Genomic DNA, 10,575 nt, shown 5'->3' on the forward strand with positions numbered 1-10,575 from the left:
AGAGCCTGGAGCCTGTTTCAGATTCTTTTATCTTCCTCTCTCTCTCTGAACACCCTCCCCACCCCGCTCACACTGTCTCTCTCTCTCTCAGAAATAAAAAAAAGATTTCTAAAAATTTTAATAAAAAAATAAATAACCAAAATTCAACATGTAACAGTGAGAAGCTCAAATCTATAAAAAGAGAGACAGAGAAAGGGGAGAGAGAGAGAGAGGGAGAGAGAGAGAGACCAACCATGCTGCTCTGTGGCAAAGAATGACTTTTGCAAAGTGTCCACAGGACTGGCGGGCTCCTTCAGTACTGGGAGCCCATATCTGGGCATCTGTCTCCTTATTAAACACTTCATGTATGCTGATGGTGGCAGTGGAGTGGGGGTGGGGGCTGCCTAAAAAGCTGGGCCAAAGAGAGCAAGACGAAGTACTGCTACATAGTCTGTATAGAGTTCATGTAATTAGAAAGCATAGAAATCATACAATAAAGCAAGCGCTAGTTCTTATTATATTTCTTAACAGTAAAAATCTCCCTTGTTTCAATTCCCTTCTTAATTGTACACCACAGTGGCATGTTTCAGTACAGTAAGATCCTGAAATGACAAAAACACTGAGGGTAAGTATTGTTTTTAGTCAGAGGAATGGTAAACTGGGCAGCAAGGAAGTTCAACATCAGACGCCACAGGACATTTAGTTCGTGGGACTGTCCTCGTATTTTGTTGACAGGTTGGGAGGCAAAATATGCATTTCTGGCTTCTACTTGTAACATTTTGCTGGATCTTTTCTTTTCTTTTTTTTTTAGTTTGCAAACTAAAATCTAACCTGATATAAAGAAGGATAAAAAGTCTTAACCCCAGGGGCTCCTGGCTGGCTCAGTCAGTGAAGCATGTAATTCTTTTTCTTAAAAAAATGTTTATCTATTTATTTTGAGGGGAGGGGACACCACAAGTGAGCCCGGGAGGGACAGAGAAAGGGAGAGACAGAGAATCTCAAGCAGGCTTCCCACTGTAAGTGCAGAGCCCGAAGTGGGGCTTGAACCCATGAACTGTGAGCTCATGACCTGAGCCAAAACCAAGAGTTGGTTGAGCCACCCAGGTGCCCCTGCAACTCTTGATCTCCAGGTTGTGAGTTCAAGCCCCGTAGAGACTTGCTTAAAAATAAAACCTTTTGGTTTAGGCTAGAGTGTCCGGTGAGGGAGGGAGGAAGCCACGAGTTCTTTGCTAGGGGCAGACCAAAGCCTAGATTGTAGGAAAAGCAAATAGAAGACATGTTTCGAAGACCCGTGTTACAGGTATTTCATCAGTTTGTAAGAAGTGAGTCTGAAATCGCCAGCAGCTTTGTTCTTGAAAGATCTCTGAACTGGTGTGCAGCTCCTGAGGGTCAGGACCCCGTCATGAGACAGGTGGAAGGGAAAACTCCATCACAATATTTTCTCTAGCAACAAATGAGATGTAGCGGTCAGGGGAGAGTGAAGTATACCAAATGGGTGATGCCAGTCAAAAGACATAGCCCAGAATATCAGTATTCTCACCAGGCCTCAGAGACGTGGCATATCAGTATGTGAAAAAGGGGTCTCACATCTATGTGGAAGGGAGAGTCAACTATGGTGAATACACAGATAAAAACGATGTGAGGCGACAAGGAATTACTGTCGTAGCTGGTAATAGTATATTTCTGAGTGACCAAGCCGAAGAAAAGGCATAGAGTGAAGGATTCTTCTTTGGCCATTTTTTTGGTATGGTCTTGTTTTCGAATCATGTATAGTCTTTATAGTTCCTAAGGGCAAGAATTAAAATATTCTTTTAGGGGCACCTGGGTGGCTCAGTCAGTTGGGCGTCTGACTTCGGCTCAGGTCATGATCTCACAGTTCATGGGTTCAAGCCCCACGTTGGACTCTGTGCTGACATCCAACTCAGAGCCTGGAGCCTGTTTCGGATTCTGTGTGTCTCTCTCTCTCTGACCCTCCCCTGCTCACGCTGTCTCTCTCTCTCTCTGTCTCTCTCTCTCTCAGATATAAATAAAACACTTTTAAAAATTAAAAAATAAAATATTATTTTATATTAAAAATAAATAAATAAAACCTTTTTTGAAAAGTCTAAGAACCCTCTTAAAAACATAAACACCACCAACCCCCATCCCAGCTCTAAGAAAATAATTAATTTGCTTGCTATGGAAGTTAGGAAAGAAAAAGTCCCCAAGAGATGGAACCTGATAATTGATAGGAAAAGATTGCCAGTCCAGTGAAATGTTGGGTGGTATTTTATAACCCAGAGGTCTGTAGCCCCTCTTTGTTTTACCTTTTCGTTGTGCCTTTATGTTGACCCCTCACCTCTATTCTCTTTCATAGAGTCCACAGAATTTGTGACCTCTGAGGCCATCTGCCTCTAAGACAATCACTAGTAAGTTCCCCAATGTTTAAAGATACTATCCCAGCATAGGGGCACATGTACCCCAATGTTCATAGCAGCACTCTCAACAATAGCCAAATCATGGAAAGAGCCCAAGTGCCCATCAACTGACGAATGGATCAAGAAGATGTGGTTTATCTATACAATGGAATACTACATGGCAATGAGAAAGAATGAAAGCTGGCCATGTGTAGCAACATGGATGGACCTTGAGGGTGTTATGCTGAGAGAAATAAGTCAGGCGGAGAAGAACAGATACCATATGTTTGCACGTATAGGAAGATTAGGAGGAACTTAACGGAGGACCATGGGGAAGAAGAAGGGGAAAAATAGTTGGGGAGAGGGAGGGAGGCAAACCATGAGAGACTCTTGAATGCTGAGAACAAACTGAGGGCTGATGGGGGGAGGGGAAGGGGGGTGATGGGCATGGAGGAGGGCACTTGTTGGGAAGAGCACTGAGTGTTATATAGAAACCAACTTGACAATAAACTATTTAAGAGAAAAAAATAATAATATAGATACTATCCCAGACACCGGCTCCAAGAATTCAACTGGCTTTCTCCTCATTTTCTCTAGATCACCAATATTTAACAGCTACTAGTTGGAACTGCCATTAAAGAAAGTATAGACGTGAGACCACAAGTCTCTCAAATTCTATAATCTTGCCTATGTATATCTAATAGATTTCCTGTGTTAGCTGGTCGTTAAGTTTAAACTTCCATGTTTCATTTGTCTCCATGAAAGCTATCTGTGTTTCCAAGAACATGGCAAACATAAGCATTCCCCTCAGTGGCAGAGTGAAGTTTCAGTGGATCTAACTAGGCATCACAGCTTATGTAATTCCCTCACCTTTCAAAATCTTTTCTCAAAACTTGTGATCATTTGGGTACACAAGCAGCCACTCCGTGCTTATAAGGAGATCAGACCACAGGATAGGAAAGTCAAAACATTAAGCAAGATGCCAGATTAAACTTCACTGTGCTTCAGGGTAAACGTCACTGGAAGACGAGTATCTATGCTTGTGTGATTATGTAGGTTAATGGCCAGACTTAGCCAATGGTCTTCAGTCGTCTGCCATCTTGGCTGCAAATCGGTACAGGCACAGGGCCTCGCCTCGCGTTCTGCCTTATTTCCCTAAGCTGACATCAGGGGGGACCCATTTCCAAGAACAAGCTGGCTGGATGTTTCAGGGCACGTACTTATGAACATGGAATTATTCCTGATAAGGATGGAAACTGAGAGCACCGAAGGATGAGATTTGGGCTGAGACCAGAAGGAAGAGCTGGCAGTCATCCCACTGAAAAACCCATACGCTGATAGGAAAAATGTGATGCTGAGAAGTTCTTCACCCATCAGGCCTCTGTGTAAAAATGACCATAATGCCTTCCTTTTTACATTAACAGACAGAAGAAAGTTCATAAATCAATATAGTATATTGAAACAAAAGAAGGGAGGTACCTGGGTGGCTCAGTCGGTTAAGCATCAGACTTCGGCTCAGGTCATGATCTCATGGTTCACGAGTTCGAGCCCCACATCGGGCTCCGTGCTGGCAGTTCAGAGCCTGGAGCCTGCTTCTGATTCTGTGTCTCCCTCTCTCTCTGCCCCTCCTCCAGTAGTACTCTGTCTGTCTGTCTGTCTCCCTCTCTCTCTCTCAAAAATAAATAAAAACATTAAAAAAAAAAAAGAAGGAATGGAAGCCAATGAGTGTACTATGAAGAACCACTAGCGAAATGATGAATTAAATTTATGTTTACATTCCAATTGAGACAGATCATCTCTTGTTAGTTTAAGTAATCTCTATGCTCTGATTATGCTTATCTGCATATAAAAGTATTGCCTAAGCCTCAAAAAAATCACAGTAAAGATTCATAGCCTTATAAAATTTGGTAAATAAGCAACAGAATGGTTTGGAGTGCGTTCATAGGACAAAGAAACATCATTTATGATGGTTAGCTAAAAGGAAAATTAAATATGATATATCTCTGAGGCTGACCTTGGAGGTAAAGGAAAATGCAAAATCAAGTTATAGAAAGTAATATTTTTAGGGACTGCAATGTATGATGTTTCTAGGCAGAGTTCAATTTCCTCTAACCAGCTATATTTAAAACAGAAAGGGGCACCTGGGTGGCTCAGGGGGTTAAATGTCTGACCTCAGCTCAGGTCATGATCTCATGGTTTGAGAGTTCGAGCCCCACATCTGGCTCTATCCTGACGGCTCAGAGCCTAAGGCCTGCTTCGGATTCTGTGTCTCCCTCTCTCTCTGCCCCTCCCTCTTCCTCTCTCTCTCTCTCTTTCTCTCTCTTTCTGTCTCAGATATAAACATTAAAAAGTAAATAAATAAAATAAAATAGAAAATTATTTCTCTATTTGAAGGAAAGTCTATCAGGTCTGTTTTAGTAATCTCTGAACCAAAGAACCCATGACCTTCACTCTTCCAACAGGAAACATCTTAGGTTGGTTCAGGCTGTACTGCAGGCTAATCGCCGGAACACTGAGAACTGACGTTATTACCACCTCCCCATGTCACCCAACGAGCCAGAATGCTTTCCTACGGCTGCCGTAACAAAGTACCGCAAACTGGGGGGCTTAAAAAACAACAGCGATTCATTCTCTCACAGTTCTGGAGGCCAAAGTCTGAAATCAAGGTGTCGGTGGGGCCGTGTTCCTTCCAAAGGCTCCGGGGAAGAGCCCTGCCTGCCTCTCTCTTCCCTTCCCGCGGCTCTCAGCATCACTCCAATACCTGCCTCCATCCTCACCTGGCGTCCTTCCTGGCTGTGTCTTCCTTAGGTCTTACTATAAGGACACCAGTCATTTCACTTAGGGCCCAACCCAGGCCCGTATGACCCCGTCTGAACCCAACTAATTACTGATCACCCTATTTCCGAAGAAGGCTACATTCTGAGGTTCCAGCTGATGTGAATTTGCAGGGGAAATTATTCAGCCTAGAACACGAACCAATAATAAAAATCTGTTTTCATAATCGAATATCCCCTGGGAGGCCACAGTTTCTAAACATGTGCACTGTGTTTGGAGGCTAATAACAAGTTGACACAAGGCCGAATTATCCTTTTAAAGACAGGTTATTTCCCTTGATGCTCAACTGACGGAAATGGTATCTAAGCATGAACGTCGTCCCCACTCTGGGTACCATGATGCAGATTGTTACTGTTATTCTTTGTTTCTTTTTTTTTAACATCTTTTTTTGTTCCTCTTTTTTTTTTTAAGCTAAAGAGAAAAACACAAAACTTCAGGCTGTGGGGGAATCATCACATCTGTTCATCCTTTTGAAACGCGACTTACTTTGGGAACATATTCCCATCTTAAGCCCCCGTTTGTAGTTACGAAATGGGGTTTCGTTTTTTCTCATGCGCTGTCATCCTGACTTCATCTCACAATACTTGTTGGCTTCCACTAAGTAACAAGTAAGACTATAGAAAACAGGTGATAGTCATCATCTTTTTAAGATAGAGAGCAAAGCCATGTGGTGAAAATACAGATTTGAGGAAGCCTGCTTTTACTGTTTTCTGTGTAAGGAGAGTGGCAACCTCACAGATTTTGTGTTCAGAGACTGAATTTACAATGATGGTCATATGAAGGGGGAAAAAAGTTGTATATTGGAGATCTCTTTTTTTGGAAGAACCTAGGTTTTAGACTGAGGCTTGAAAAAAACATTTTTGATTTTGTAAAAAAATGGGAATTTTGTGTATTTTTAACTTTAGGATTTTATGGACCCTTTAACCTTTTACGCTCTTGGACCCAAATATGTTCCTTAAAGAAGTTTTAGTCTCTAAAAGAGGAGGGAGGGGAGCCTGGGGGGCTCAGTCAGTTAAGCATCTGACATTGACTCAGGTCATGATCTCATGGTTCATGAGTTCAAACCCTGTGTCGGGCTCTGTGCTGACGGCTCAGAGCCTGGAGCCTGGAGCTTGCTTTGGATTCTTTCTCTCTCTCTCTCTCTCTCTCTGCCCCTCCCCTACTTGCGTGGGCATGTTCTCTGTCTCAAAAATAAATAAATAAAACCTTACAATTTTAAAAAATAATAATAATAAATAAATAAAATAGGAGGGAATATTCTAGGTCTGATTCCTCAGGAACTCAAGTTCACGCAAGGAGAAGTCTGCCTGCAGGTGTGCGTAAGAAGTCCTGATGAGGTCAACTCCAGCGTCTCCCTGAGGACCAGCAATTACACGTAGAGAAGGAAGCAGAAGGGAAAGCAACCTGTCCCACGGTGTTTGCGTCAAACTTTCGGTGGTCAACTTCTTGGATTCTGTTTGTGGCCTAAATGATGAAAGATTATTTGAGGCCAACACAGAAAATTTTTTTTTGCATTTTATTTTAAAGCTGTTCTTTAATACAGTGAGTGAGAGCACAGCGAAGTGTGTATAGAGCCTTCTAGAGCAAAGCTCTCTATGGATAGCCACCTAATAGGTGCCTTTCTTACCTATGTCAGCTGAGATAATTACATCAGTTGTTTGCACCCGGAAGGGATCCCACTTGGATGGAATCCTCCTACCTGGAAAGTCTCCCTGCCTGACACCTAGAAGGCTTTATAGAAAAGAAAAACAGGAGACTTGACCAACTTTAGCTAAAGTATACATGTATTTCTTAATCTTTAGAGTATAAATGATTACCTATTTCCAATTAGGCCCCCTAAGCCCCTCATTTCTGTATCAGGATGCCAATAATACTATCTAATACCATAACAGAACGTATCATACATTAAAACCGTTGTCCTTATTTTTCATTTGCCATTCGCTGTAACCTAGGTGGGTTGTAACAGGTACAAGGTAACCACACGAGGCTGGAGTTGGCTGAGTTTCATTTCTAACCACCCCCAAGACAGAGTTTAGTTTTACATTTTGCTAAATTGATATCAGAGCAGTATCATGGTAATCTTCACTATGTTATTTCTATAGAATACAATGTATATATACAGAAAAGGACCCATAAACATAATTACCTTAAAAAGGCTATGTATCTTAACATTTTTCTCATGTTATACAAACCACATCCCTGCACACTGATTTTTTAATATTTTACAAAAGAAATCTACTTCCTAATTATTTTTAACTGCTTTTCAATCAAACCATTCAACCTGCTGATGGCCAACATGGCAGGTAGGCCTTGGGACCCAGCACCCCAGTGGGTGGTCTCTGGGGAAACAAAGAAGAAAAAGATGCAACCCCCCACCCCTCACCCCAAACTCCCTTGGCTACATATTGCATCTCAGGTCTGTCCAAGGCTGTCCCAGCTCCAAAACCAGACATTCCACCATGCTGCTTAGTTCATTCTGGCTGCTGGCTGCTACCGCAAAGCAGCATGGACTGGGGGCCTTATGAATAAAAGACTTATTTCTCACCATTCTGACGCTGGAAGTCAGACATCAGACTGCCGGCATGGTTGGGTTCTGGTGAGTGCCCTCTTCAGAGCTGCGGGAAGGCCGGGGGTTGCGGGGGTGGGGGGAGGAGAAGAAGGGAAAGGAGGACGGGGAGAGGGAGAGGGAAAGGGATGGAGAGAGGGAGAGATGGAGAGAGAAGCAGACTCTCTTGGGACTCTTATGAGGGTATGAATCCTATGCATGAGGGCTCCACCTTCTGGGCCTGACCAGGTCTTAAAGACCCCACATCCTAATGTTATGGCATCACAGGATAGGATTTTTGGGTTTCGATGTATAAATTGGGGGTGGGACACACATTTAGTCCATAACATATTCTTTTTGTGTGTGTTCTTTTTAAGTTTACCTATTTTGAGATAGAGAGAGAGAGAAAGAGAGCATGAGTGGGGGAGAGGCAGAGAGAGAGAGGAAAAGAGAGAATCCTAAGCAGGCCCCGCATTACCAGCACAGAGTCCAACGTGGGGCTTAAACCCATGAACCTCGAGATCATGACCTGAATGAAACCAAGAGTTGAACACTCAACCGACTGAGCCACCCGGGCGCCCCAGCATATCCTTTTTGGACGGCAAGCTCTCCCTCCCTGCTTTAAATCCCTTTCCTCCATGACATCTCTCTCCAATTTCATCAAGACCTCCAGGTACTTGATGGAGCACCTGGGTGGCTCAGTCGGGTTAAGCCTCGACTCTTGATTTTGGTGCAAGTCATTATCTCACAGTTGGTGGATTCAAGCCCCACTCTGACAGGGCAGAGCCTGCTTAGGATTCTCTCTCCCTCTCTCTCTGCCCTTCCCCTGTTTGGGCTCGCTCGCTCGCTCTCTCTCTCTCTCTCGAAATAGATAAATAAACAAAAAAAAAATTTTTTTAAAGACCTCCAGGTACTTGAGTCGTCCCTTTCCTACCCACCAGGCACGTGGGCTCTCTTCCATGGAATCCATGGAATGTGTGCTGGTTCCTCACCTCTGATTCCTTCCTACCAAGATCTTCACCACCACAACCCCCGTTCCCTTGCACCTCTGTCTATCCCCCTAAGCCCCAAGATGGATCTAACCAACTCTCTGCCTGTTGCTGTGAGCTGCTGGAGGGAAGCTCACCACCCCACAGATTGGAACTTGACATTGATGTGTTCCTGGCCAGCTGCTCCTCTCACGCTCCAGTGGCTATTTTCAACCTTCTCAGCTTTCCCCAAACCTTCTACCGCAGGACGGCAGATACAGCAAGCTATGGGGACAACCAGAGTTGTCTTCTTCTAGGACACCCAGGAATAGACACAGGTAAAACATATAACAGCCCCCCTTAACATATGATGTGGCCATTCCGAGATCTAGTCATGGAATTTGAGCAGAGTGATGGTCTCCTTCTCTCAGGAGTGGCCTATCCAAACTGCCCACAAATGCTCCTCTGTCTCTAGCCCCATCTGCAAGGTGGATGCTAACCTCTGGGGCAGAACTTGGATGTCACCCATTAAGTCACTTAGGTTATAACAGGTACAGTGTAACCACATGAGATTGAAGTTGGCTAGGTTTCATTTCCATCCACTCCAAGACAGAGTTTTGTTTTACATTTGGCTACTTTTACTTTATATTTTTCTGCGTTGTGACAGTGTCCTTTACTTTGCTGTGCATAGAGAATACAATGTATATATACGGAAAAGGACTTTTAAGCATAATTACCTGGAAAAGGCTATGTATCTCATTCTTGTGAATCAGAACCTCTATCTGATGTGGCCCTGAATGACTTTGTGAAACAAATCACACACACACACACACACACACACACACACACACACACACACACCAACCCCTGTGCTCTCCACTGTGAGATCAGATCACAGAGGCAGGTGTGTGGAGGACATCAGCTCCTCTCCCGCCTCACTCCTAGATCAGGCTCCTTGTAGTGTGGCCTTGCCTCCTGTTCTCCTGAAGAAGAAAAATGAAATCTCATTTTGTTCTCTTTTAAATGCTGGAGACCAACTTACAGTAGGCTAAGTAATTAGGGTTTAATGATAACCAGTTGTCACTGGGGAGATGACCTCCCAGAACCTGAGAATAGCAATCATCCCACGGCCTCCAGCGCCTAAACCTCAGTGAGGAGAGGGAGAAATCAGGGCAGACCCAGGCTCTGTACCTTTCCAGGTGGCCCACAGAATTAGAGTCTAATTGGAACATTTTTAGGCCTGCAAATCTTTTGTTCTTCTTCCCTATGCGTCTATACCAAAAATAGGTACATAAATTGAAACTGAAATTGAAAATGGTTTCCAATGCAGGGCTCAAATTTACCAATCATGAGATCATGACCCAAAGTTGGATGCTTAACTGACTGAGCCACCCAGGCGACCCCTGCATTGAATTCCCTCTACAGCTGTTATCAGTAAACTATTGATCAAAGTACCTGAATATTACATCTGTTAAGTCATTAAATATAAAATAAACATAAAGTAAAATATAAAACAGAAAATATAAAATAAAAACCAAAATGCATTGAAAATAAAGCTTGTAATAGATGAATGGGACAATTTTGTTCGATGGTTTTGAGTTTGGGACTGTTTTTGTTCTCAATTATTTAGTAAATCTGTAATGATAGACTGCTACTCTTATTTTCATATTTTGGAAACAATTGTGAAAACTTTGTTCAAATAACTAAATAGAAATGGAAGACATTGGTCTATAAAAATGTACCTCAACTACTTGAACAATCTCTCAGTCTTCCTGATAAAATTATGTTGACCATTTACCATGAAAAATACGTTACTTTTTTAGTTGTCTATCATTAAAAACATCACTTGAAC

The 10,575-nt window shown here is 42.9% G+C and overlaps 1 pseudogene; it reads left to right on the top strand.

Annotated features, from left to right (window-relative positions):
* Positions 1-1,255: 1,255 nt before the first annotated feature.
* LOC144242743 (single-stranded DNA-binding protein, mitochondrial pseudogene) lies at positions 1,256-1,692 on the top strand (annotated as a pseudogene).
* The last annotated feature ends 8,883 nt before the right edge of the window (positions 1,693-10,575 follow it).

Source organism: Crocuta crocuta, unplaced genomic scaffold, assembly GCF_008692635.1.
Source record: "Crocuta crocuta isolate KB4526 unplaced genomic scaffold, BGI_CrCroc_1.0 scaffold36, whole genome shotgun sequence".
Taxonomy (NCBI): domain Eukaryota; kingdom Metazoa; phylum Chordata; class Mammalia; order Carnivora; family Hyaenidae; genus Crocuta; species Crocuta crocuta.